This window comes from Scyliorhinus torazame, chromosome 14 (assembly GCF_047496885.1).
Source record: "Scyliorhinus torazame isolate Kashiwa2021f chromosome 14, sScyTor2.1, whole genome shotgun sequence".
In the NCBI taxonomy this organism is placed as follows: domain Eukaryota; kingdom Metazoa; phylum Chordata; class Chondrichthyes; order Carcharhiniformes; family Scyliorhinidae; genus Scyliorhinus; species Scyliorhinus torazame.
This window is the reverse complement of record NC_092720.1, coordinates 162,116,327-162,138,354: the sequence shown is the minus strand read 5'-3', so window position 1 is coordinate 162,138,354 and position 22,028 is coordinate 162,116,327.

Below are 22,028 nucleotides of genomic sequence, written 5' to 3'. Positions count from 1 at the left end.
CATTAAAATGCAAAGGGTTTTGATCAGGTCTGGTTACCTGTGTTTCAGATACCCATAGGCTCTGTATCTGTCTGAGTCCTGGGTTGGCCATAATTCCCATGGCCCTTTGCAGGTGGCCATCTTAGATGGCTACATTCTGTCCTCTTGATCCTGAACGCGAAGTGTGGTGGATCACACTATTGATCCCTGTTCATCTTTGCTGGCCCGGTCACCCTTGGTCAAGGCAAGGTTCTACTCTACTCTATCTTACGGTTTGGGACATTTACCTAATATTTCATCAATACATACATAAATGAATTCATCTCTAACGGTCACTCTAATCAGGTCACTATAAAACATTTAATTTATCCGCACATTTGATCTCTAGTTAACACTATCTAAGCTACTGTCATGCTGCTGGTGAATATCAAAGAACTTATATACAGTAAAAAATTTAAAACAGCAGCATCACATTTCTCCTTAATCCTAATAAGGTTAAAGAGGTACATGGTTTATTTTTAGCAGCGATTGTTACATGAGTTCAATTTTGTTGAATTCCAAAGAAGGGGGGATAGACTGTATATATTGGGGTGCAGGAGGCTTTTGCTCGCCATTTATGGAGTCAGAGTGTCTGAATGACACTGCAGATATTACAATTACTAGAAGGGCCTCTACTATGTATGAAAGGGGGTTCCATTTGGCAATGTTTTCACACCAGGTGGGGTTTCGATGTCTGTCTTTATGTGTAGTGTAGTGTCTGGGCTGGTGGTGGCCTGTTGTGTGGTAGTGTTCGGGGCTGGTGTAGTGTTTGTTAAAACAGTACGTTGCGCATGCAGTTGCAGAAGTTGAGTGATGATCCAAACGCATATCAGAAGTCCTTGCTTCATCCTGTGTCTTGTGTTTTCCGCGTAATCCTGGGGGTGCAAGCATAGTATCTGTTATTATCTTTGGTTAATATCTCGTTTCATTAGTCTGTCTCTCCTTACTCCAATTACCCGTTATGATTGTCACCATATGTGACGCCCTCATTTTTTTTTTTTAAATACCACTTTGGAGAGACAAGAAATGCAAACATTTTTTAAAAAAGACTCTCGCACCTTGTGGTCGATGCGGGGAGTGGGCGGACAATTTCTTCGACCAGTCTTTTCTTTACTTGCAACCAGTGGTGGTTGAGCCTTATCTTAACCAGCCGAATTTCAGGGTGGCCAGTTTTATATATTTGTTAGCCGCAATCACATTTGGCCTGGGGTGTAACTAGCATATGGAGTCGGTGTAGTGTGACCGAAGAAGAGAGGAAGGAGGAGAGAAACAAAAATGAAGTGGCATTGCTGAGGTGTCCCTGCCATGAGACGTGGCAGGTAAGCGCTCACAGTTTGCATGGGGCAGCTGGGACCTTGTAGCTGCTGTGGGTAGTGTTCTCTCATATCTGGGGTCTTGTCTAGCTGGTGGTGGGGGTATCCTGCAATCTCAGGCGAAGTGTCCTGACTGCCCATAGTTGTAACATGATCCCTGGGGCACGTAAGGTGCAGCAGTCTCTCTGGTGTATTGCTCCCTTGGGTATGGTTCCCTGAGATATTGGACTTCTCCTCTACCCTCATTTATCCATGCGGGTCCCTGGCTAGTCCTAACTGGGTACATGTTTGCTTCCATCTCATCCTGATTTCTCTGTTGGTGTAGGGGTTGTTCCCATGCTCGAGAACGTCATTTAAGTACCCAAACCTCATTGTGTGTGTGGTCTGCGGAGTCTTAGTTTACACAAGCCTTTTGACCACATCTGTGGCATGCGAGACTAAGCTGTGGGACCATTTAGTGGTGTCCTCCTCATTTAGATGTGCACGGTTCGATTGTCATAGACTGCCATGAAATGAATGCATAGACGACCAGCAAATGCGGTCGGATGTTCTCCCTTCCTTTGCCTGCAGTGATTTAAACCCTCTACTGGATCTAATTTGTTACCCGATGGCATCTAATATGGCTGTTTTCATTTCCTGTAGGGTTCTTCCTGCTACATTTTGGGGTTCTGGCAAAGCTGACCTTACGGACTGACTAAGGCTCATAACTATTAGCTTTACTTCCTCTCTCTCATCTCGGCCGTACATAACGTTTTGTTGGCGCAGCTCCTCAAAGAAGCTGTTCGGGTCTGCGGGGGCTGGAATGGACTAATTTTCGTGCAAGCTTCTCTTAATTGGGTTATGGATAGTGGGCTGGTGTAAACGATATCAGGCTCCTCCTGATCCGATGACCTGTGTTGTGTGGTAACTGGATTAATGGGGGTCGAATTGTGAGTGTGGGTGTGTGCTGTCTGTGCTGCCGGTGCTGCGGGTGCTTTTCTTTTTGGGGTGTGGGGGCTCGATTTTGATTTCCCGTGTCCTCTACGTATCTTTGGGTGCTTTTGTTTAACTCTTGCCAATCGGGAGCATCTTCATCTAAATCCTGCCTGGGAGTGTACCTGAAGCCATTCTGTACTGAGAGTAGCGACTATAACTTTTCTATCTTCTGTCGGCATTTAGCATGGTCAACGGTACTCTGCCTCTGTTCCTTAGTGGAGTTGTGGAGCGCTATCAAAGCTGCTTTTAAATCTGTGCATTTGCTAGTTAGCTGGGCGACCTGTTGTTCTGTTTCCTCTCCTACCAGGACTGTGCACTGTGTATCTTGGTAGGCTTTATCGCACTGGGTCTGGAAGCTACCAAGGTGATCGAGACAAGATTGATGTGCGCGTTTTACATCGGCCATTTCCTTATCCTTAGCTGCTAACCGTTCCTGGAGTTTCTCAATTATCTTCTTGTTTTCATTACTGTTACCCTCGTTCTTTTCTTCCTTCTCAATTAACTGCCTATGGAGCGTCTTCACGACCTGCTCTGTGCCTCGCACCTGTGCCAGACAAGACACTATTGCCATTGGCTTTCTGACTATCCCTACATTTTCCTTGTGGACCTCGCTTAGGTTCTTCCACCAAGTTTGTCCTATCTTTCCTGGACCTGACTCATCATTAGCGCAAAAATTCGACCAAAGGGGCCATCCTTTGCCCTTTAAGTATTTCCTTAACTCTTCCTCCCACATGGGGCAGTGTTCTGCTCTGTTGGTCGCTGCGACCTTGGGTTCCTGTGGATTTATCAATCTTTCCATTGCTTTAGTGGCCATTACTTCTCTTATCTCTTTCTCTACTTTTAATTTGGGACAGGGCAATAAGGCGGCAATTTGAACAGCAGGTATGACTTAAGCTACTTTCCGGCTCACAATCCCTCGATAGTTGTACACAATTCTAAAGAGTTTACCTTAATCTTCCTGTTAGGTATGCATGCGGGTTAGTACACACTTCCGAAATTCAGTTATTTGGTCGATATGGGACTTGCATTTGTGGTTCTTTCTCTTTCTCGCAATAGCCAATCCACCTAACCTGCACATTTCTGGACTGTGGGAGTAAACTGGAGCACCCAGAGAAAATCCATGCAGACACTGGGGAGAGAGTGCAAATTCTGCTCAGTCACCCGAGGCCGAATTTGAACCCGGGTCCCTGGAGCTGTGAGGCAGCAGTGCTAACCACTGTGCCACCGTGTTTCCCAGTAAGTGGGGGTGAAGTCGGAGAAACTTAATTGAATGTGTTATGGGGGAGAAATAAGGAGAATGTGGGCAAAATGGTGGATGTGGGCAGCACGGTAGCACAGAAGATAGCACAATCGCATCACAGCTCCAGGGTCCCAGGTTAGATTCCAGGCTTGGGTCACTGTCTGTGCGGAGTCTGCACGTTCTCCCCGTGGGTTTTCTCTGGGTGCCCCGGTTTCCTCCCAGAGTCCAAAGATATGCAGGGGTATGCTAAATTGCCCATAGTGTCCAGAAATTGTTAGGTGGGGTTACGAGGATAGGGTGGAGGTGTAGGCATAGGGTGGAGGTATGGGCTTGGGTAGGGTGTTTTTTCCAAGGGCCGGTGCAGACTCGATGGGCCGAATGATCTACTTCTGCACTGTAAATTCTATGATTCTATGATTCTTTGATTCCATGTGAATTTTAGCAAGACTTTTGACAAAGTTTCACATGGCAGGTTCAAAAAGCAAAAGTCCTCAGAATCCAAGGAACAATAGCAACCGGATCCAGAACTGAGTTTGCGGCAGGAACAAAGAGTAATGGATAGGTGGGTTTTCGTGAATGGAAGCTGTCACAGGCAAAGTTTCACAAGACTGAGAACTGGGCATCGCTAGTTTTTCTGGTCAACATCCCATTATTTAGACTCAAATGCACTGGCGTGATCGAAAAGTTTGCAGATGACAGAAACATTGGCCGTGTATTTGACAGTGAAAAGGCGTTGGTATTGTCATCCAGTGGTAGACTCATTCAGAAACCCAGGATAATGCTCAGGTTCGAACACGCCAGGGCATATTGCGAAATGTGAATTCAATAACAAATATGGAATTTAAAAGGAAAAAGGCAAGTGATGATCATGAGCCATACAAACCTACTTGGTTAGGTAATGTCCTTCAGAGGAAGAAATCTGCTCCTGGTTACCTAGACGGGCCTACACTGGCTTCCAAATGTGCAGCAGTGAAATACCATTTGAACTGGCCGAGCTAGCCACTCAGTTCATGGGTCAACTGGGGATAGACAATGAATTCTCAGAAATAAATTATAACAAGATAGGGGGAAGATATAAATTAACTGGTTACTTTGAAAGGAAGTTAAAAACAGAGTTCAATCCGGAAAACAATGTATTTTGGGGAGTGCAACAATAAATATTGAGCAGTGTGAAAGAACAGAGGGACATTGGAGCGTATGTCCACAGATACGTAAACATAGATAAGTTGGTTAAGTAGGCAGATGATATGCGTCCCTCTAGTCACCCAAGTATATAAGAGCAGAGAGCTTCCACTAAGAGAGTGTTCAACTGCAACAAAATGGCAGCTTCAGTGCTGTGTCTATTTCAGTTCATACAAGACGGAAGAAGATGTGATCTCACTGGAGAGAGTGCAGAGGAGATTTCTGAAGACATTTATTGGTCCGGAAAATGTTATCAGTACGGAAAACTTAGACGGGCTAGGTAGCCAGAAGAAGCAGAGGGGTGGTGTAATGGAGGTGTGTAAAATAATACGTGAGGGTGTATAAAATGATACGTGCTGGAGAATCCCACTTTCCATGGCAAAGAGTCCAAAAATCAAATGTATAAAGTAATTGCTAAAGGATCAGAGCGGAGACACAGGAATAATATTTCACCCAATGGGCAGTAGGGAGCTGTAACCCACTCCCTGGAAGTTTGACAGAAGCTGAGTCGCACCACATTTAAAAGACACGCCTAGTTGGATAGCAGTGACCCACAGAGCTGTGGACCATAGGTACCTTCCTTTTAGCACAGACAAGATGGACCAAAGCGCCTTCTGTGTTGTGACTTTTTATGACGTTGTGATTCTCTGATATCCTCCATCTCTAGCTCTGTAATATTGCCTTCAATTAATTTCCCATCTCCTACTTTGTCTCCTTCCCTATCTTCATTGAACTATATTTATGATAGAACGTTTAGTAATCTGTACTGACCTTTGCAGAGACCAGTCTCTGTTTCTCCCATATCCAATGCTCACCTAAAATGACCTACACATAAGAGCTATGAGTGAAATCAGGGAACAGTTCGACACACAGAGTGACAGATAATACGACTTCACTTCCACAGTGACTGACGTTAGATTAATTGTTAATGTTATAACAGAGATTGTGGTATTTTGGAATATAGAACGTTGATCCAAAGACCTTGCACAATCTGTTTGTTTAACGATGTGAACAACACCAGCCTCCCTGGGACCAGTCCGCCCCACCAGGCGGTTTCTCTTCACAATAAATACGGGACTCGTTTCAATGTCATCTCCCGGAGCAGGACGGTGCGTGGCCTGAAACACATGGACCAAATCGCGGGAAAATCGCATGGCAGCTCACCAGCACCTCCAAAACCGACAGTTCCATTGAACATTCAGATAGAGCGGACACTCGAGAAAATGGAAGAGGTATATTATCCTCTCCTCGCTGCTGTCGGTGTATCTTGTAAGTCTGCATGAAGTTACTAATTCTATACTCAGGAACTCTATCACTATATTTCAATAAAATGCCATCTATTCCTTGATTTTGGTGTGTCTGATAAGGTTTGGTATCCAGTTTTAATTCACTAAGCCACGTTAACCTGCATTGCTGTTCCTTGTCTTTACTATCACCAATATCGAGATTCAGTCGCCCCTAACCAGGTTATTCTTCAGATTTAGTGGTCCAACTGGCACATCTTTTGGTACATTAGGAAAATCACGCGGTCCAGTAAAAAACAATTCTAAAGCATGTTTATGAACTGAACATAATACGAGACCAGAAATAACTGTTGCTGGGCCCACTGCAGTATTTTTATTATACCTGCTGCTGAATATGCATATTTGTGAAATGCTGCAACACCAACACCAAATATAATACTCCAAATTAAATATCGTCTTCAGTCTATTTTCCATTTCACTCGGCAATCTGCTCCTTGTTTGTAGATTGTTCGGGTAGGATTACCGTGTTTTGGGTTTCTTCCAAATAAATCTTCATGGATTTACATTTCACTGCGTGTCTGATCAAGTCCGAAAATGTATGTTACCAGTCACAGTATTACCCGACTTAACCTTCATCGGTTTTGTCACTTTGTGTTCTAGATGTTGGCCAATAAAGTTTCTGTTGAAAAGAAGATCGCAATTGAAAGAACATTTGCTACTTTTTAGACAATATTTCACAAGCTGACACCAATCGCTTGGTTTTAAGATTTTCTTTTCAATTGGCCGTTCTCTCGCAAACTCAGGGCAGCTGTACAGGAATCAGGAGCAGGAACAAGTGCTGATTCCTCTCTCTAACCCAGGATCACTGTATCTAGATCAGGGGCAGGAGCTTGTGCTGATTCCTCGCTCTCACCTAGGATATCTGTTTAGGAGCAGGAACCTGTGCGGATTCCTCTCTGCAACTCAGGATTACTGTATCGAGAACAGGACCAGGAACCTGTGCTGATTACTCTCTCTCACCCAGGATAACTGTATTGAGATCAGGAACAGGCACCTGTGCAGATTCCTCCCTCGAACCCGCGCTTATTTCTCCCTCGAACCCAGGTAAATGTAGATCGGGGCCGGAAGCGGTGCCGACTTTTCCCTCTAACCCAGGATAACTGCATAAAGATCAGGAGCAGCAAGTCGTGTCGATTCCATTCTCGAATTTTGGAATTCCGATAATCACTGCATTTGCTTATTCATTACTTAATGAAGGTCAGAACTGACGCTATGTCTTCTGCCCATTTTCTTCCACTTTCATTAATCGTCTCGCTTTCCAAAGCCTCCCCCTAAAATGGAATATATTTTATGTTTTTACGCGTGGAAAATTTCTTTTTGAGGATGTAACCACCAAGGTGGATCATGAGAACATGTGAATTTGGTAAATGTAAAGTTCCCGAAGGTGTTTGACAGGGTGCTGCATCAAAAAAGAAATCACCCTGAAGATGAGGTTGCAGGGAATTGGGGGTAGATTTGATTGAGATTGACTAACTGACAGAAAGCAGAGGGTTGGGATAAATCGGCCCTTCTCTGACTAGCGAACTGTAACTAGTGGGGTGCCAGAGGAGTTAATCTTCGGACCTCACCTGTTTACAATCTGTATAAATGATCTGCTGGAAGGGACAGAGTGTAACATAGCAACATTCGTGTACGCTACTTAAATATGTGGGAAAGCACGAAGTGAAGAAGAGATAAAGAGTTACAGATGGATATAGATAGGTTTGGCGAATGAGCCAAAATTTGTCAGACGGAGTTTAATGTGGATAAGTGTGGGGTTATCATTTTGGCAGAAAAGATAGATTGCCAATGTATTATCTAAATGGAAAGCATATTGAAAATGCGTCTTGGCACTGATATAGGTTGTGACATGGTGGATTCAAAACTGAGACAAGGAGGAACTACTTCTTGCAGAGGGTGGTGAATTTGTGTAGATCGCTGTCCCATAGTGTGGTGGAGCCTAAATCATTAAATGGTTTCAAGAAGGAGATGGATATATATATTTATTTTAAAAAGGGTTAATAGGATAGGGGCAACAGGCAGGGAGGGGTATTTGAGACTAGGATCTGATTAAATGGCGGAACCAACTCGAAGGGCTGAATTGCCTACTTCTGCTCCTAATTCCTATGTACCTATGTGTGTATGTTACCTGTGCTATGTTATTATACTGCCATTATACGTTGGGTTATTTTTCGCTGGCAGTTTTCAGTAGAGTCAGTCTAGAGCACGAAGAGCTTACATACAGTTACTAATTCATCCATAAATGAATTACGTCACAAAGTTACACATTTCAGCCGGAATTCCATCAAACTGCACTTTTATTCTCCCAATCCTGCATAATTTTCACGTTTATTTCCCATCCATACAGTCAATGTAGTGGCAATTGCGATCCTGTCTCGGGGCAAGTGTGGACTCTGCAAATGTGTCATTTACTACCTGGTGGCCATGGCTACGGCTGATCTACTGGTCGTCATCACTGATCTGATATTGAGACGCATACCTGTTGTTTATTGGTCTAAGTTTTATTTTGTGATGTCCATTCCTGTGTGCAATATCCATGCCGTTTTCCTTTATGCTGTCACAGACTGTTCAGTCTGGTTCACCGTCCTATTTACCTTTGATCGATTCATAGCCATTTGTTGTCAGGAGCTGAAAGCCAGATACTGCAAAGAGAAAACAGCAGCTATGGCGATAGGAGTAGTGACTTTGTTGAGCTGTCTCAAGAACATTTTCTGGTACTTTACGTATACAAGTAAATATCGGCTCGCCGATGATCTCTGGTTTTGCATTGTAACATCAAGTGTTCGTTATTCATTTCTCTGGAGAATCATTGAACTTCTGCATTATGTTTTCACCCCCTGCATCCCATTTGTCCTGATTCTACTGTACAATGTTTTAACCGTCAGACACATCATAGCTGCCAACATAGTCCGCCAGAGACTAAGGGGTCAGCGCAGTGGAGAGAAGCAGAAAGATCCAGAGATGAAGAACCGGAAAATGTCCATCATTGTAATGTTCACCATATCCGGGAATTTTATAGTGTTATGGGCTGTTTGTCTCCTTTACTCTGTCGGTTACCAAATGAGATGGTTGGGCTACAGTTCTGTAAAAGTACATCACATAATTGGAAAAATAGGATTTACACTTCAGCTTCTAAGTTGCTGCACCAACACTTGTATTTATGCAATGACACAAACTAAATTCAGAGTGGAGTTGAAGAAGATGATGAAATACCCTTTGGTTGTATTTGTTAAATTACTGGTTAAAATAGTTCTTTAATATGAACTGCCTACTGTGTGAAACACAGCTTGTGAATTCTCAAAAAGGAACTACATCTGATATTAATTTCCATAAATTTTGATACATCCAGATATACTTAGAGAGAAAATTAAGAAATGAGTGGGCACATGTAAATTATTGGTAAAATAATCGTGAAAATACCAACTGAATTCATTCAGGATTGTTTCGAGAGTTGTGATACTCCAGTTTTAAGAAGGCTTGAGAATTTTTGTTGCGAAGCTGGAAAGATGGAGAGATTTACAGAGTTACATATCCAGGAAGGCTGCTACTCCCGGAAGAGGAGGGTCACAGAATGAGTCACTGGATAAATAGTTTGTGATGTTGGGGAGACGCGGGTGAGAGACAGACTAAGATAATGCCTGGCAGGAAGTTGGTGTTGTCCAGGATGACGGTCCAGGAGGATTCAGATGGGACAGGGGGCGGGAGGCTCAGCTTGGAAACTATTGGTTTTGATGCAGGGCGGAGTGTGAGGTCAGAAATCATGAATGAAACAGAATCTAGAGAGGAGTCGAAGAACATTCCTTCCATAATGTAAAGGAGAAAGGGCGAATAAGAGAAATTATGGTATTTAAAAGTGAAAAAAGTGAGTATTTGTTTAAAGTGATGGCGATGGTAGTGTTTCAGAGACTGAACTGTGATAACTGTTAAATGTGTCGGATGGTATGTGAAGAAGTCAATATGTGCGGGTTAGATGTCGACCAGAGACGCGGCAAAGGAATTATTGCGGGAAAATGAACACGGATTTGGATGGTGGAATATGATAAATCAAACTGAGCCTTGGTGGGTAGATGCATAAAAGCAAAATACTTCGGATACTGGAAATATAAAATTGAATCAGAAAATACTGGCAAAATTCAATTGTTGTGAAAGTATCTGTGGAGGTAGAAAAGTAAATAACATTTAGAGTCCATTAGTCTTCTTCGAAAGTGGGCAGATATGGTACTCTTTCAGAGCTTCGTGGCAGACTCGATGGGCGGAATGGCACTATAGGAGTTCTTTGGTTCTATGTACGGTTCTATGGTTGACGGTGATGTTGAGGAATAGGATGAAAACCAAAAGAACTGGTCAATTAACCAAAAGCCGATTAGCAAAACCAGTGGAAAGGAAAGTGACTCAGTGAATGGACAGGGATATTATTTTAAATCACAGAAAGGAATGGGGAAGAAATCTTTGTTCCTTCAAATAACAGAGTGACAAAGGGCAGAATGGAATCCAGGATTCAAGTCAACTACAACAACAACTGGTGTTTCTATCGCCTCTTTCACTTAACTAAACTTCACAAGTCCCTTCACCAGCAAATTACAAATCAAAAATGACATCCAGAGAATACGACGGTCGAGAAACGGGAGGTTCTGTGCCGAGCTTTAAAGGGGAAACAGCGAAATAGAATTTTATGGAGGGAATTCCAGAGTTCAAGACTTTGGTAACGATAAGCACAACCACCAACTGTGGGACAATTAAAGAAGGGACGGAGCCAGGGATGGATTTAGAAACAAAACTGTGATTTTCAAAATGCAGACGTTCATTCCGAGAGAGATACAACAGGTCAGGGAGCACAGGCATGATATTTCCATTGGACTAGGTGCAGCTAAGGACACGGGCAGCAATGTTTCAGATTATTCACGATTACTGTGCAGAGAATGTGGAATTCCAATCACGAGTGTAATAGTCTCACTTTCAAACGTATCTACTGTTAGTCAAGAATCATTTCCAGTATTACTGAAGCTGCAATAAAATTATTCAAGCATGAAGCCTTCTCACTGATAGTATTTGGAGTGACTCTGTCTCATTCCTTTTAAGTAATGAAATACTTTTGAACTGCTCTTACTCCAGAGATTGGAGCTGTCATTTAATAATAATCTTTTTTAGTCACAAGTCGGCTTCAATGAAGTTCCTGTGAAAAGTATCACAAGTAGGCTTACAATAACACAGCAATGAAGTTACTGTGAATATCCCCGAGTCACCACATTCCGGCTCCTGTTCGGGTACACTGAGGGAGAATTCAGAATGTCCATTCACCGAACAAGCACGTCTTTGGGACCTGTGGGAGGAAACCAGAGCACCCGGAGGAAACCCACGCAGACACGGGGAGAATGTGCAGAGTCCGCACAGACAATAACCCAAGGCACGAACGAAACCGGGTTCCCAACGCTGTGAAGCAACAGTGCTAACAACTATGCTACCCATGGCCGCACGGTAGCACAGTGGTTAGAACATAGAACATAGAAAAATACAGCACAGAACAGGCCCTTCGGCACGATGTTGTGCCGAACGTTTGTCCTGGATTAAGAACAAATTAATCTACACCCCAGTCATTCTACCACAATCCATGTACCTATCCAATAGCCGCTCGAAGGTCCCTAATGTTTCCAACTCAACTACTTCCACAGGCAGTGCATTCAATGCCCCCACTACTCTCTGGGTAAAAAAGCTACCTCTGACATTCCCCCTATATTTTCCACCATTCACCTTAAATTTATGTCCCCTTGAAATGGTTTGTTCCACCCGGGGGAAAAGTATTTGGCTGTCTACTCTATCTATTCCCATAAGACCATAAGACATAGGAGCGGAAGTAAGGCCATTCGGCCCATCGAGTCCACTCCGCCATTCAAGCATGGCTGATTTCAACTCCATTTACCCGCTCTCTCTCCATAGCCCTTAATTCCTCGAGAAATCAAGAATTTATCAACTTCTGTCTTAAAGACACTCAACGTCCCGGCCTCCACCGCCCTCTGTGGCAATGAATTCCACAGACCCACCACTCTCTGGCTGAAGAAATTTCTCCTCATCTCTGTTCTAAAGTGACTCCCTTTTATTCTAAGGCTGTGCCCCCGGGTCCTAGTCTCCCCTGCTAATGGAAACAACTTCCCTACATCCACCCTATCTAAGCCATTCATTATCTTGTAAGTTTCTATTAGATCTCCCCTCAACCTCCTAAACTCCAATGAATATAATCCCAGGATCCTCAGACGTTCATCGTATGTTAGGCATACCATTCCTGGGATCATCCGTGTGAATCTCCGCTGGACCCGCTCCAGTGCCAGTATGTCCTTCCTGAGGTGTGGGGCCCAAAATTGCTCACAGTATTCTAAATGGGGCCTAACTAATGCTTTATAAAGCTTCAGAAGTACATCCCTGCTTTTATATTCCAAGCCTCTTGAGATGAATGACAACATTGCATTTGCTTTCTTAATTACGGACTCAACCTGCAAGTTTACCTTTAGAGAATCCTGGACTAGGACTCCCAAGTCCCTTTGCACTTCAGCATTATGAATTTTGTCACCGTTTAGAAAATAGTCCATGCCTCTATTCTTTTTTCCAAAGTGCAAGACCTCGCACTTGCCCACGTTGAATTTCATCAGCCATTTATTGGACCACTCTCCTAAACTGTCTAAATCTTTCTGCAGCCTCCCCACCTCCTCCATACTACATGCCCCTCCACCTATCTTTGTATCATCGGCAAACTTAGCCAGAATGCCCCCAGTCCCGTCATCTAGATCGTTAATATATAAAGAGAACAGCTGTGGCCCCAACACTGAACCCTGCGGGACACCACTCATCACCGGTTGCCATTCCGAAAAAGAACCTTTTATCCCAACTCTCTGCCTTCTGCCTGACAGCCAATCGTCAATCCATGTTAGTACCTTGCCTCGAATACCATGGGCCCTTATTTTACTCAGCAGTCTCCCGTGAGGCACCTTATCAAAGGCCTTTTGGAAGTCAAGATAGATAACATCCATTGGCTCTCCTTGGTCTAACCTATTTGTTATCTCTTCAAAGAACTCTAACAGGTTTGTCAGGCACGACCTCCCCTTACTAAATCCATGCTGACTTGTCCTAATCTGACCCTGCACTTCCAAGAATTTAGAAATCTCATCCTTAACAATGGATTCTAGAACCTTGCCAACAACCGAGGTTAGGCTAATTGGCCTATAATTTTCCATCTTTTTCCTTGTTCCCTTCTTGAACAGGGGGGTTACAACAGCGATTTTCCAATCCTCTGGGACTTTCCCGGACTCCAGTGACTTTTGAAAGATCATAACTAACGCTTCCACTATTTCTTCAGCTATCTCCTTTAGAACTCTAGGATGTAGTCCACCTGGGCCCGGAGATTTATCAATTTTTAGACCTCTTAGTTTCTCTAGCACTTTCTCCTTTGTGATGGCTACCATATTCAACTCTGCCCCCTGACTCTCCGGAATTGGTGGGATATTACTCATGTCTTCTACTGTGAAGACTGACGCAAAGTACTTATTTAGTTCCTCAGCTATTTCCTTGTCTCCCATCACAAAATTACCAGCATCATTTTGGAGCGGCCCAATGTCAACTTTTGCCTCCCGTTTGTTTTTAATGTATTTAAAGAAACTTTTACTATCATTCCTAATGTTACTGGCTAGCCTACCTTCATATTTGATCCTCTCTTTCCTTATTTCTCTCTTTGTTATCCTCTGTTTGTTTTTGTAGCCTTCCCAATCTTCTGACTTCCCACTACTCTTTGCCACATTATAGGCTTTCTCTTTTGCTTTGATGCATTCCCTAAGTTCTTTGTCAGCCATGGCTGCCTAATCTCCCCTCTGATAACCTTTCTTTTCTTTGGGATGAACCTCTGCACTGTGTCCTCAATTACTCCCAGAAACTCCTGCCATTGCTGTTCTACTGTCTTTCCCACTAGGCTCTGCTCCCAGTCGATTTTCGTCAGTTCCTCCCTCATGCCCCTGTAGTTACCTTTATTTAACTGTAACACCTTTACATCTGATTCTACCTTCTTTCTTTCAAATTGGAGATTGAATTCTACCACATTATGATCACTGCCTCCTAAGTGCTCCCTTACTTTAAGATCTTTAATCAAGTCTGGCTCATTACATAACACTAAGTCCAGAATGGCCTGTTCCCTCGTGGGCTCCATCACAAGCTGTTCCAAAAAGCCCTCCTGTAAACATTCAATGAATTCCCTTTCCTTGGGTCCACTGGCAGCATTATTTACCAATTCCACCTGCATATTGAAGTCCCCCATGATCACTGTGACCTTGCCTTTCTGACATGCACTTTCTATTTCGTGGTGCATTTTGTGCCCCTGGTCCTGACCACTGTTAGGAGGCCTGTACATAACTCCCATTATGGTTTTTTTTGCCTTTGTGGTTCCTCAACTCTACCCACACAGACTCCACATCATCTGACCCTATGTCATTTAGTGCTATTGATTTAATTTCATTCCTAATTAACAAGGCAACCCCGCCCCCTCTGCCCACCTCCCTGTCTTTTCGATAGGTTGTGAATCCCTGGATGTTTAAATGCCAGTCCTGAACCCCCTGCAACCATGTCTCTGTGATGCCTACCACATCATACCTGCCAGTCACAATCTGGGCCACAAGCTCATCTACCTTGTTCCGTACACTGCGCGCATTTAAATATAGCACCTTTAATTCCCTATTGACCGTCCCTTTTTGTTTTCTTAGTGTGGTGGACCTTGGTTTACTGAGCCTTTCCATACACTGTGTCATATTTTGTGGGATGGGGACTATCGTAACCTCTCCTGAGTTTTGTCTTTTTGTGCTTTTTTGTATTCCTAAGCAGCTACGCTTCCCACTGATTACTTCACCTCTTGGTTCCCTGACTTTCCCTCCCCCCCCAATCTTTAGTTTAAAGTTCTATTGACCACCCTATTTATTCTTTTCGCCAGAACACTGGTCCCAGCTCGGTTCAGGTGGAGACCATCCCAACGGTCTAGGTCCCCCCTGTCCCAAAACTGATGCCAGTGTCCCATGAAAAGGAACCCCTCTTTCCCACACCACTCTTTCCCTTATTCTTGCCTCCCTATGCCAATTTGCACGTGGCTCGGGCAGTAATCCGGAGATTATGACCCTTGAGGACCTGTTTTTTAATTTGAATCCTAGCTCTTTATAATCTCTAAACAGGTCCTCTTTCCTAGACTTGCCTCTGTTGTTGGTACCGACATGGACCACAACAACTGGATCCTCCCCCTCCCTCTCCAGTACCCTTTCAAGCCGGTCAGAGATGTCCCGCACCCTAGCACCGGGCAGGCAACATACCATACGGGACTCTTTATCCTGCTCACAAAGGATACTATCTATCCCCCTGATAATAGAATCCCCTACAACTACAACTTGCATATTTACTCCCTCCCCTTGAATGGCCTGCTGAACCATGGTGCCTTGGTCAGCTGACTCATCCTTCCTGCAGCCCTGTTCGCCATCCACACAGGGAGCAAGTGCCTCATACCTGTTGGACAGAGTCAAGGGCTGAGGCTCCTGAGTTCCTGACTGCTGGTTCCCTTTACCTGCCTGACTTGCAGTCACACCCTGCTGTCCCTGGCCACTGACAGGATTTAAACTACTTACTCTGACAGATGTGACTGCGTCCTGAAACACAGTGTCCAGGTAAGTCTCCCCCTCCCGGATGTGCCTCAGTGTTTGAAGCTCAGACTCCAGCTCATCAACTCTGAGCCGGAGCTCTTCGAGCAGCCAACACTTACTGCAGATGTGGTCGCTGCAGCTCGCAATGGGATCTGCCAGCTCCCACATCAAGCAGCTCAAGCACATCACCTGACCAGCCATCACTAATTAATTAATTAGTTTAATTTAAGTTTATGAGTTTAGCTCTGTTTTTTAAAAAATTTGGGGCAGATTTGCTATCAACCACTCAGATCACAGCTTCCCTCTGACGTCACTTTTGGGAAAAAACTGGAAAACAGGAAGTTTCCGTTAGGTTTTTATACACAGAGACTGCTCCTCCTCCTCCGAACGGCTCCCGAAATTAGGCCCGAAGAAAGAGAGAGAACAAAACAGTCGGGAAAAAGCACCTTCTCCCACTCTTCACCGAATTACCTCACTGCACCAAATTACCAAATTCTCACTCGGTCTGTATCTCTCTCACTCAGGCTGTGTGTCCTTGACCTGCGCAATGCTTACTAATGTGCGCTTTCTGTCTGTCTTTTATACAGACTTTAGGATGACTCACACTAAAACTTCGAAGAGAAGAAAACAATGTGTACCTTTGTGCCCCTTAAAAGGCCTCAGGTGACTGCCAGATAACTGCCTCTCAGCAATTAGGGTGGGGGCAGCTTCAGCCAATCAGACACTAATCTACACTGCACTTTTAACTGAAAAACAGCAAAATTAGATGAACCACTTACCTTTCCTGGTTACCTCACTGCACCAAATTACCAAATTCTCACTCGGTCTGTATCTCTCTCACTCAGGCTGTGTGTCCTTGACCAGCGCAATTCCCCTGATCATCTTATAAACCTCTATCAAGTCGCCCCTCATCCTTCTCCATTCTAATGAAAAAAGGCCTAGCTCCATCAACCTTTCTTCGTAAGACCTACTCTCCATTCTTGGCAACATCATGGTAAATCTCCTTTGCAGCTTTTCCAAAGCTTCCACATCCTTCCTAAAATGAGGCGACCAGAACTGCACACAGTACTCCAAATGTAGCCTTACCAAGGTTTTGTACAGCTGCATCATCACCTCACGGCTCTTAAATTCAATCCCTCTGCTAGTGAACGCGAGCAGAGCCAAAGGCCTTCTTTACAGCTCTATCCATTTGAATGGCAACTTTCAAAGATCTATGAACATACACCCCAAGATCTCTCTGCTCCTCCACATTGCCAAGGACCCTACCGTTAACCCTGTATTCCGCATTCATATTTGTCCTTCCAAAATGGGCAACCTCACACTTTTCAGGGTTAAACTCCAATTTCCACTTCTCAGCCCAGCTCTGCATCCTATCTATGTCTCTTTGCAGTCGAAAACAGCCCTCCTCACTATCCAGAACTCCACCAATCTTCGTATCGTCTGCAAATTTACTGACCCACCCTTCAACTCCCTCATCCAAGTCATTAATGAAAATCACAAACAGCAGAGGACCCAGAACTGATCCCTGCTGTACGCCACTGGTAACTGGGCTTCAGGCTAAATATTTGCCATCCACCACCACTCTCTGACTTCTATTGGTTAGCCAGTTCGTATCCAACTGGCCAAATTTCCCATTATCCCATGCCTCCTTACTTTCTGCATAAGCCTACGATGGGGAACCTTATAAAATGCCTTACGAAAATCCATGTACACTCCATCCACTGCTTTTCCTTCATCCACGTGCTTGGTCACCTCCTCAAATAATTCAATAAGACTTGTGAGACAAGACCTACCCCTCACAAATTTGTGCCGACTATCCCGAATAAAGCAGTGTCTTTCCTTACGCTCAGAAATCCTATCTCTCAGTACCCTCGCCATTACTTCGCCTACCACCGAAGTAAGACTAACTAGTCTGTAACTCCCACTCTCCAATTCCCTGGTACCACCCCTGTTGACAGTGAGGACGAAACGATCCTTGCCAACTGCGCTGCAATTTCAACTCTTGCTTTCCATAGAATGCTTGGATATATCCCGTCAAGCCCGGAGACTTGTCTAACCTCAATTTTTTGCAAAATGCCCAACACATCTTCCTTCCTGGCAAGTATCTCCTGGAGCTTACCAGTCTGTTTCACACTGTCTCCCAACAATTTGGCGACTCTCATTCGTAAATACTGAAGAAAAGTACTCATTCAAACCTTTCCTATCTCTTCAGATTCTATACACAATCTCCCGCTACTGTCCTTGATCGGACCTACCCTCGCTCCAGTCATTCTCCTATTTATCACATATGTGTAAAAGGCCTTGGGGTTTTCCTTGATCCTACCCGCCAAAGATTTTTCATGCCCTCTCTTAGCTCTCCTAATCCCTTTCTTCAGATCCCTCCTGTCTATCTTGTATCCCTCCAGTGCCCTGTCGGAATCTTGTTTCCTCAGCCTTAGTTAAGTATCCTTCTTCCTCGTAACAAGACATTCAACCTCTCTTGTCAACCATGGTTCCCTCACTCGACCATCTCTTCCCTGCCTGACAGGGACATACATATCAAGGACACGTAGTATCTGTTCCTTGAACAAGTTCCACATTTCAATTGTGTCCTTCCCTAACAGCCTATGTTCGCAACCTGTACACTTCAGTTCTTGTCTGACAGCATCGTATTTACCCTTCCCCCAGTTGTAAAACTTGCCCTGTTGCACGCACCTATCCCTTTCCATTTCTAATGTGAAAGTTACAGAATTGTGGTCACTACCTCCAAAATGCTCCCCCAACAACAAATCTATCAAATGCCCTGGTTCATTACCATGCACCAAATCCGATATCACCTCCCCTCTGGTCAGACAATCTACATACTGCGTTAGAAAAGCTTCCTGGACGCACTGCACAAACATCACTCTATCCAAATTATTTGATCTGAAGAGTTTCCACTCAATATTTGGGAAGGTGAAGTCACCCATGACTACGGCCCTGTGAATTCTGCACCTTTCCAAAATCTGTTTCCCAATATGTTCCTCCACATCTCTGCTGCTTTTGGAATAGAAAACTCTCAACAAGGTGACTGCTCCTTTCCTATTTCTGACTTCAACCCATACAACCTCAGTAGGCAGATGCTCCACGAACTGCCTTTCTGCAGCTGTTATACTATCTTTAATTAACAATGCACCCCCCACACCTCATTTACTATCCTCCCTAATCTTATTGAAGCATCTGTAACCAGGAACCTCCAACAACCATTTCTGACCCTCTTCTATCCAAGTTTACATGATGGCCACCACATTGTAGTCCCAAGTACCGATCCGCGCCTGAAGTTCGCCCACCTTATTCCTGATGCTTCTTGCGTTGACGTATACACACTTCAACCCATCTCCGTAGCTGCAAGTACTCTCCTTTGTCAGTGTTACCTGCCCCACTGCCTCACTACGCACTTTGACGTTGTTGGACTACAAATCCGGTTACCATTCCTCTGCCAAATTAGTTTAAACCCTCCCGAAGAGAACTATAAAACCTCCCTCCCAGGATATTGGTGCCCGTCTGGTTCGGATACCAGCCGTCCTGCTTGTGCAGGTCCCACCTTCCCCAGAATGCACTCCAAGGATCCAAATACCTGAAGCCCTCCCTCCTCCACCATTCCTGCAGCCACGTGATCAACTGCATTCTCTCCCTATTCCTAGCCTCGCTACCACGTGGCACCGGCAACAAACCAGAGTTGACAAGTCTGTCTGTCCAGGCTTTTAACTTCCAGCCTGAACTCGTTTATTGCATCCACACCCCTTTTCCTATCTACGTCGTTGGTACCAATGTGCACCACGACTTCTGGCTGCTCCCCCTCCCCCTTAATGATCCTGAAGACACGATCTGAGACATCCCTGGCCCTGTCACCCGGCAGGCAATATACCTTCTGGGAGTCTCGCTCGCGACCACAGAATCTCCTATCTATTCCCCTAACCATTGAGTCTCCAATCAAGATTGCTTTTCTATTCTCCCCCCTTCCCTTCTGAGCCCCAGAGCCAGACTGAGTGTGAGAGTCCTGGCCGCTAGGCCCTTCACCCGGCAGGACATCCCCTCCAACAGCATCCAAAACCGTATAATTGTTTTGAACGGGAATGGCCATGAGGGATCCCTGCTGTAAACCAGTTACTCTTGTCCTGTATCTTGGGTGTGGTTACCTCCCTGTAACACTTGTCTATTACACCTTCTGTCTCCCGGATTATCCGAAGTTCATCCAGCTCGAGCACCAATTTCCTAACACGGTCTCTGAGGAGCTGGAGAAGGGTGCACGTCCCACAGGTATAGGCAGTGGGGACACCGGTGGTATCCCTCACCACCCACATCTTACAGGAGGAGCATGCAACTGCCCTAGCCTCCATCCCCTCTTCCCTTACATAATATAGCTGCCCTGCGGACCAACTGGAACTCCACCTTTCGAACTCTGCTCCCAGTCAGCTGCACTCCCTGAAAACCCCCAGTTCCCTTCACGCTCTTTGAAGAAATGTAGGAAATGAAATGAAAGGAGCACCTTACTCGCTCCTCACCTTACTCCCGCAGTCACCAAACTCTGACTATAGCACTCAAATGGACCCAAATTCAGCATTGAGTGCAAACAAAATCTGCACTGTAGCTGGCTCACCTTTATACTGTGAATCTAGCCTCTCACAACTGCCTAACCCAATTAACTAATTAACAAGCTCCAGCTGCAAGTTGCTACAAGTAGAACCTTTGTTTAAAGCTGAATGAAACTTCACCATCTTCTAAACCAAACAACTTGAATGTGAATGCTCCACAGTTTCCTGCCTAATCCCAACCTTTACCTGCCCCACCTACTGTCCTCCCAACCGTGTGACTGTGGTGGGAGTGGGACCACCTGAGGCCTGATGCTGTAGGCCCCCTCCTGGGGTGAAGTCCCTGCTGCCTGCCTCTGTCCTCCCACCCCTCTGCTTGAGCTGGGAGTGTGACCACTGGGTCCTGCAGGCCCCCTCCTGGGGTGAAGACCCTGCTGCCAGCCTTCTGTCCTCCCACCCCTCTGCCTGAGGTGGGAGTGGGACCACCTGGGGCCTGGTGCTGTGCCCCCCCCTTCCTAGGGTGAAGACCCTGCTGCCAGCCTTCTGTCCTCCCACCCCTCTGCCTGAGGTGGGAGTGGGACCACCTGGGGCTGCGGTGACAAAACATTATTTCATTACCCGTCAGTCTGGCCTCAATAAAAGTCGAGATGGATTTGCAGGTACAGCATTAGTTATTTTATTTGATTTGCAAGCCTGATTCATTTCACAGAGGCACAGGACACAGGACTAGTCTCCTAGACCCTTTGAAAATGAATGAAGAAGGAGACAAAGGGATTTCTGCAAATACATTCAAATGGCATCAAGTTTCACATACACGATTCCCATAGGTCATCCTATACCCCACCTGACCTGGCCATACATCCTGATTGGCTCACTTCTCATCCCTTCCTCTGGCCCCCTATTACCCAGCATCCTTTTCTCCTCCTTTGCTGGACACACCTCCTCCTTGCTTTGCCATGCGGTCTGAAATCCTTTGTCTGTGAACTCACCAGGATGAGACTGGCCTATCTCTACATTACAGTAACTAATATCTCTAAAGTAACTATTTTATATCACATTCGTCATTCCCTCCTTTTATCATTCCATGATAACCGAACTATCCAATCCATAGCTACGGCCCCTCATCTAAAAAGATCCGTCGCTGCATTTCCAATTCCTGGCGTAGCCCCCCTTCATCTGCTGCACCCTCATGGATTTTGACAGCCAAGATTTTAGGGGCGTTAATCTGTTCCAGTGCACCCCGCATTCTACCCATCACACATTTAAGGATAGCTGGGCCCACAAAGATGCAGCCAATAGCCACTGCTAATTACATGGCCATATTTATCAACCAGTCCTTCCAACCTCCAAATCCCCAGTTCCCCCAAGAGCCAGGATCCAGCATTCCCTCCAGGTGATCCCATATGTGATCCATAAATTTTGTAATGTTAGCGGTCAAGTCCTGAACGCCTATGATACACTTGCCCTGTACTATGGCGCATACCCGACCCTCACGGGCCAGAAGATAGTCAAGAGCATACCGGTTCTGCATTGCAAACAACCGCAGCTGAGACAATTCCTTGGTTATTGCCCCGAGGGCTCCCAAGGTTTCATTTCCCAAGATTAAGGCCACAAATAAAATAATTCCTATCACTGACAGCCAAGGAACCCCCCACACCTCCCAGTGTCAAGACGCTCCGAATTCCCCACCGGGCTGAATGGCCCCGGTTGGGTGTGAGAACCTGAAGTTTTTTCCAATTCTCGCAGAATTCAGCTGAGACTGCCTGGCGTGCTAACTGATTATGCAGCATCCA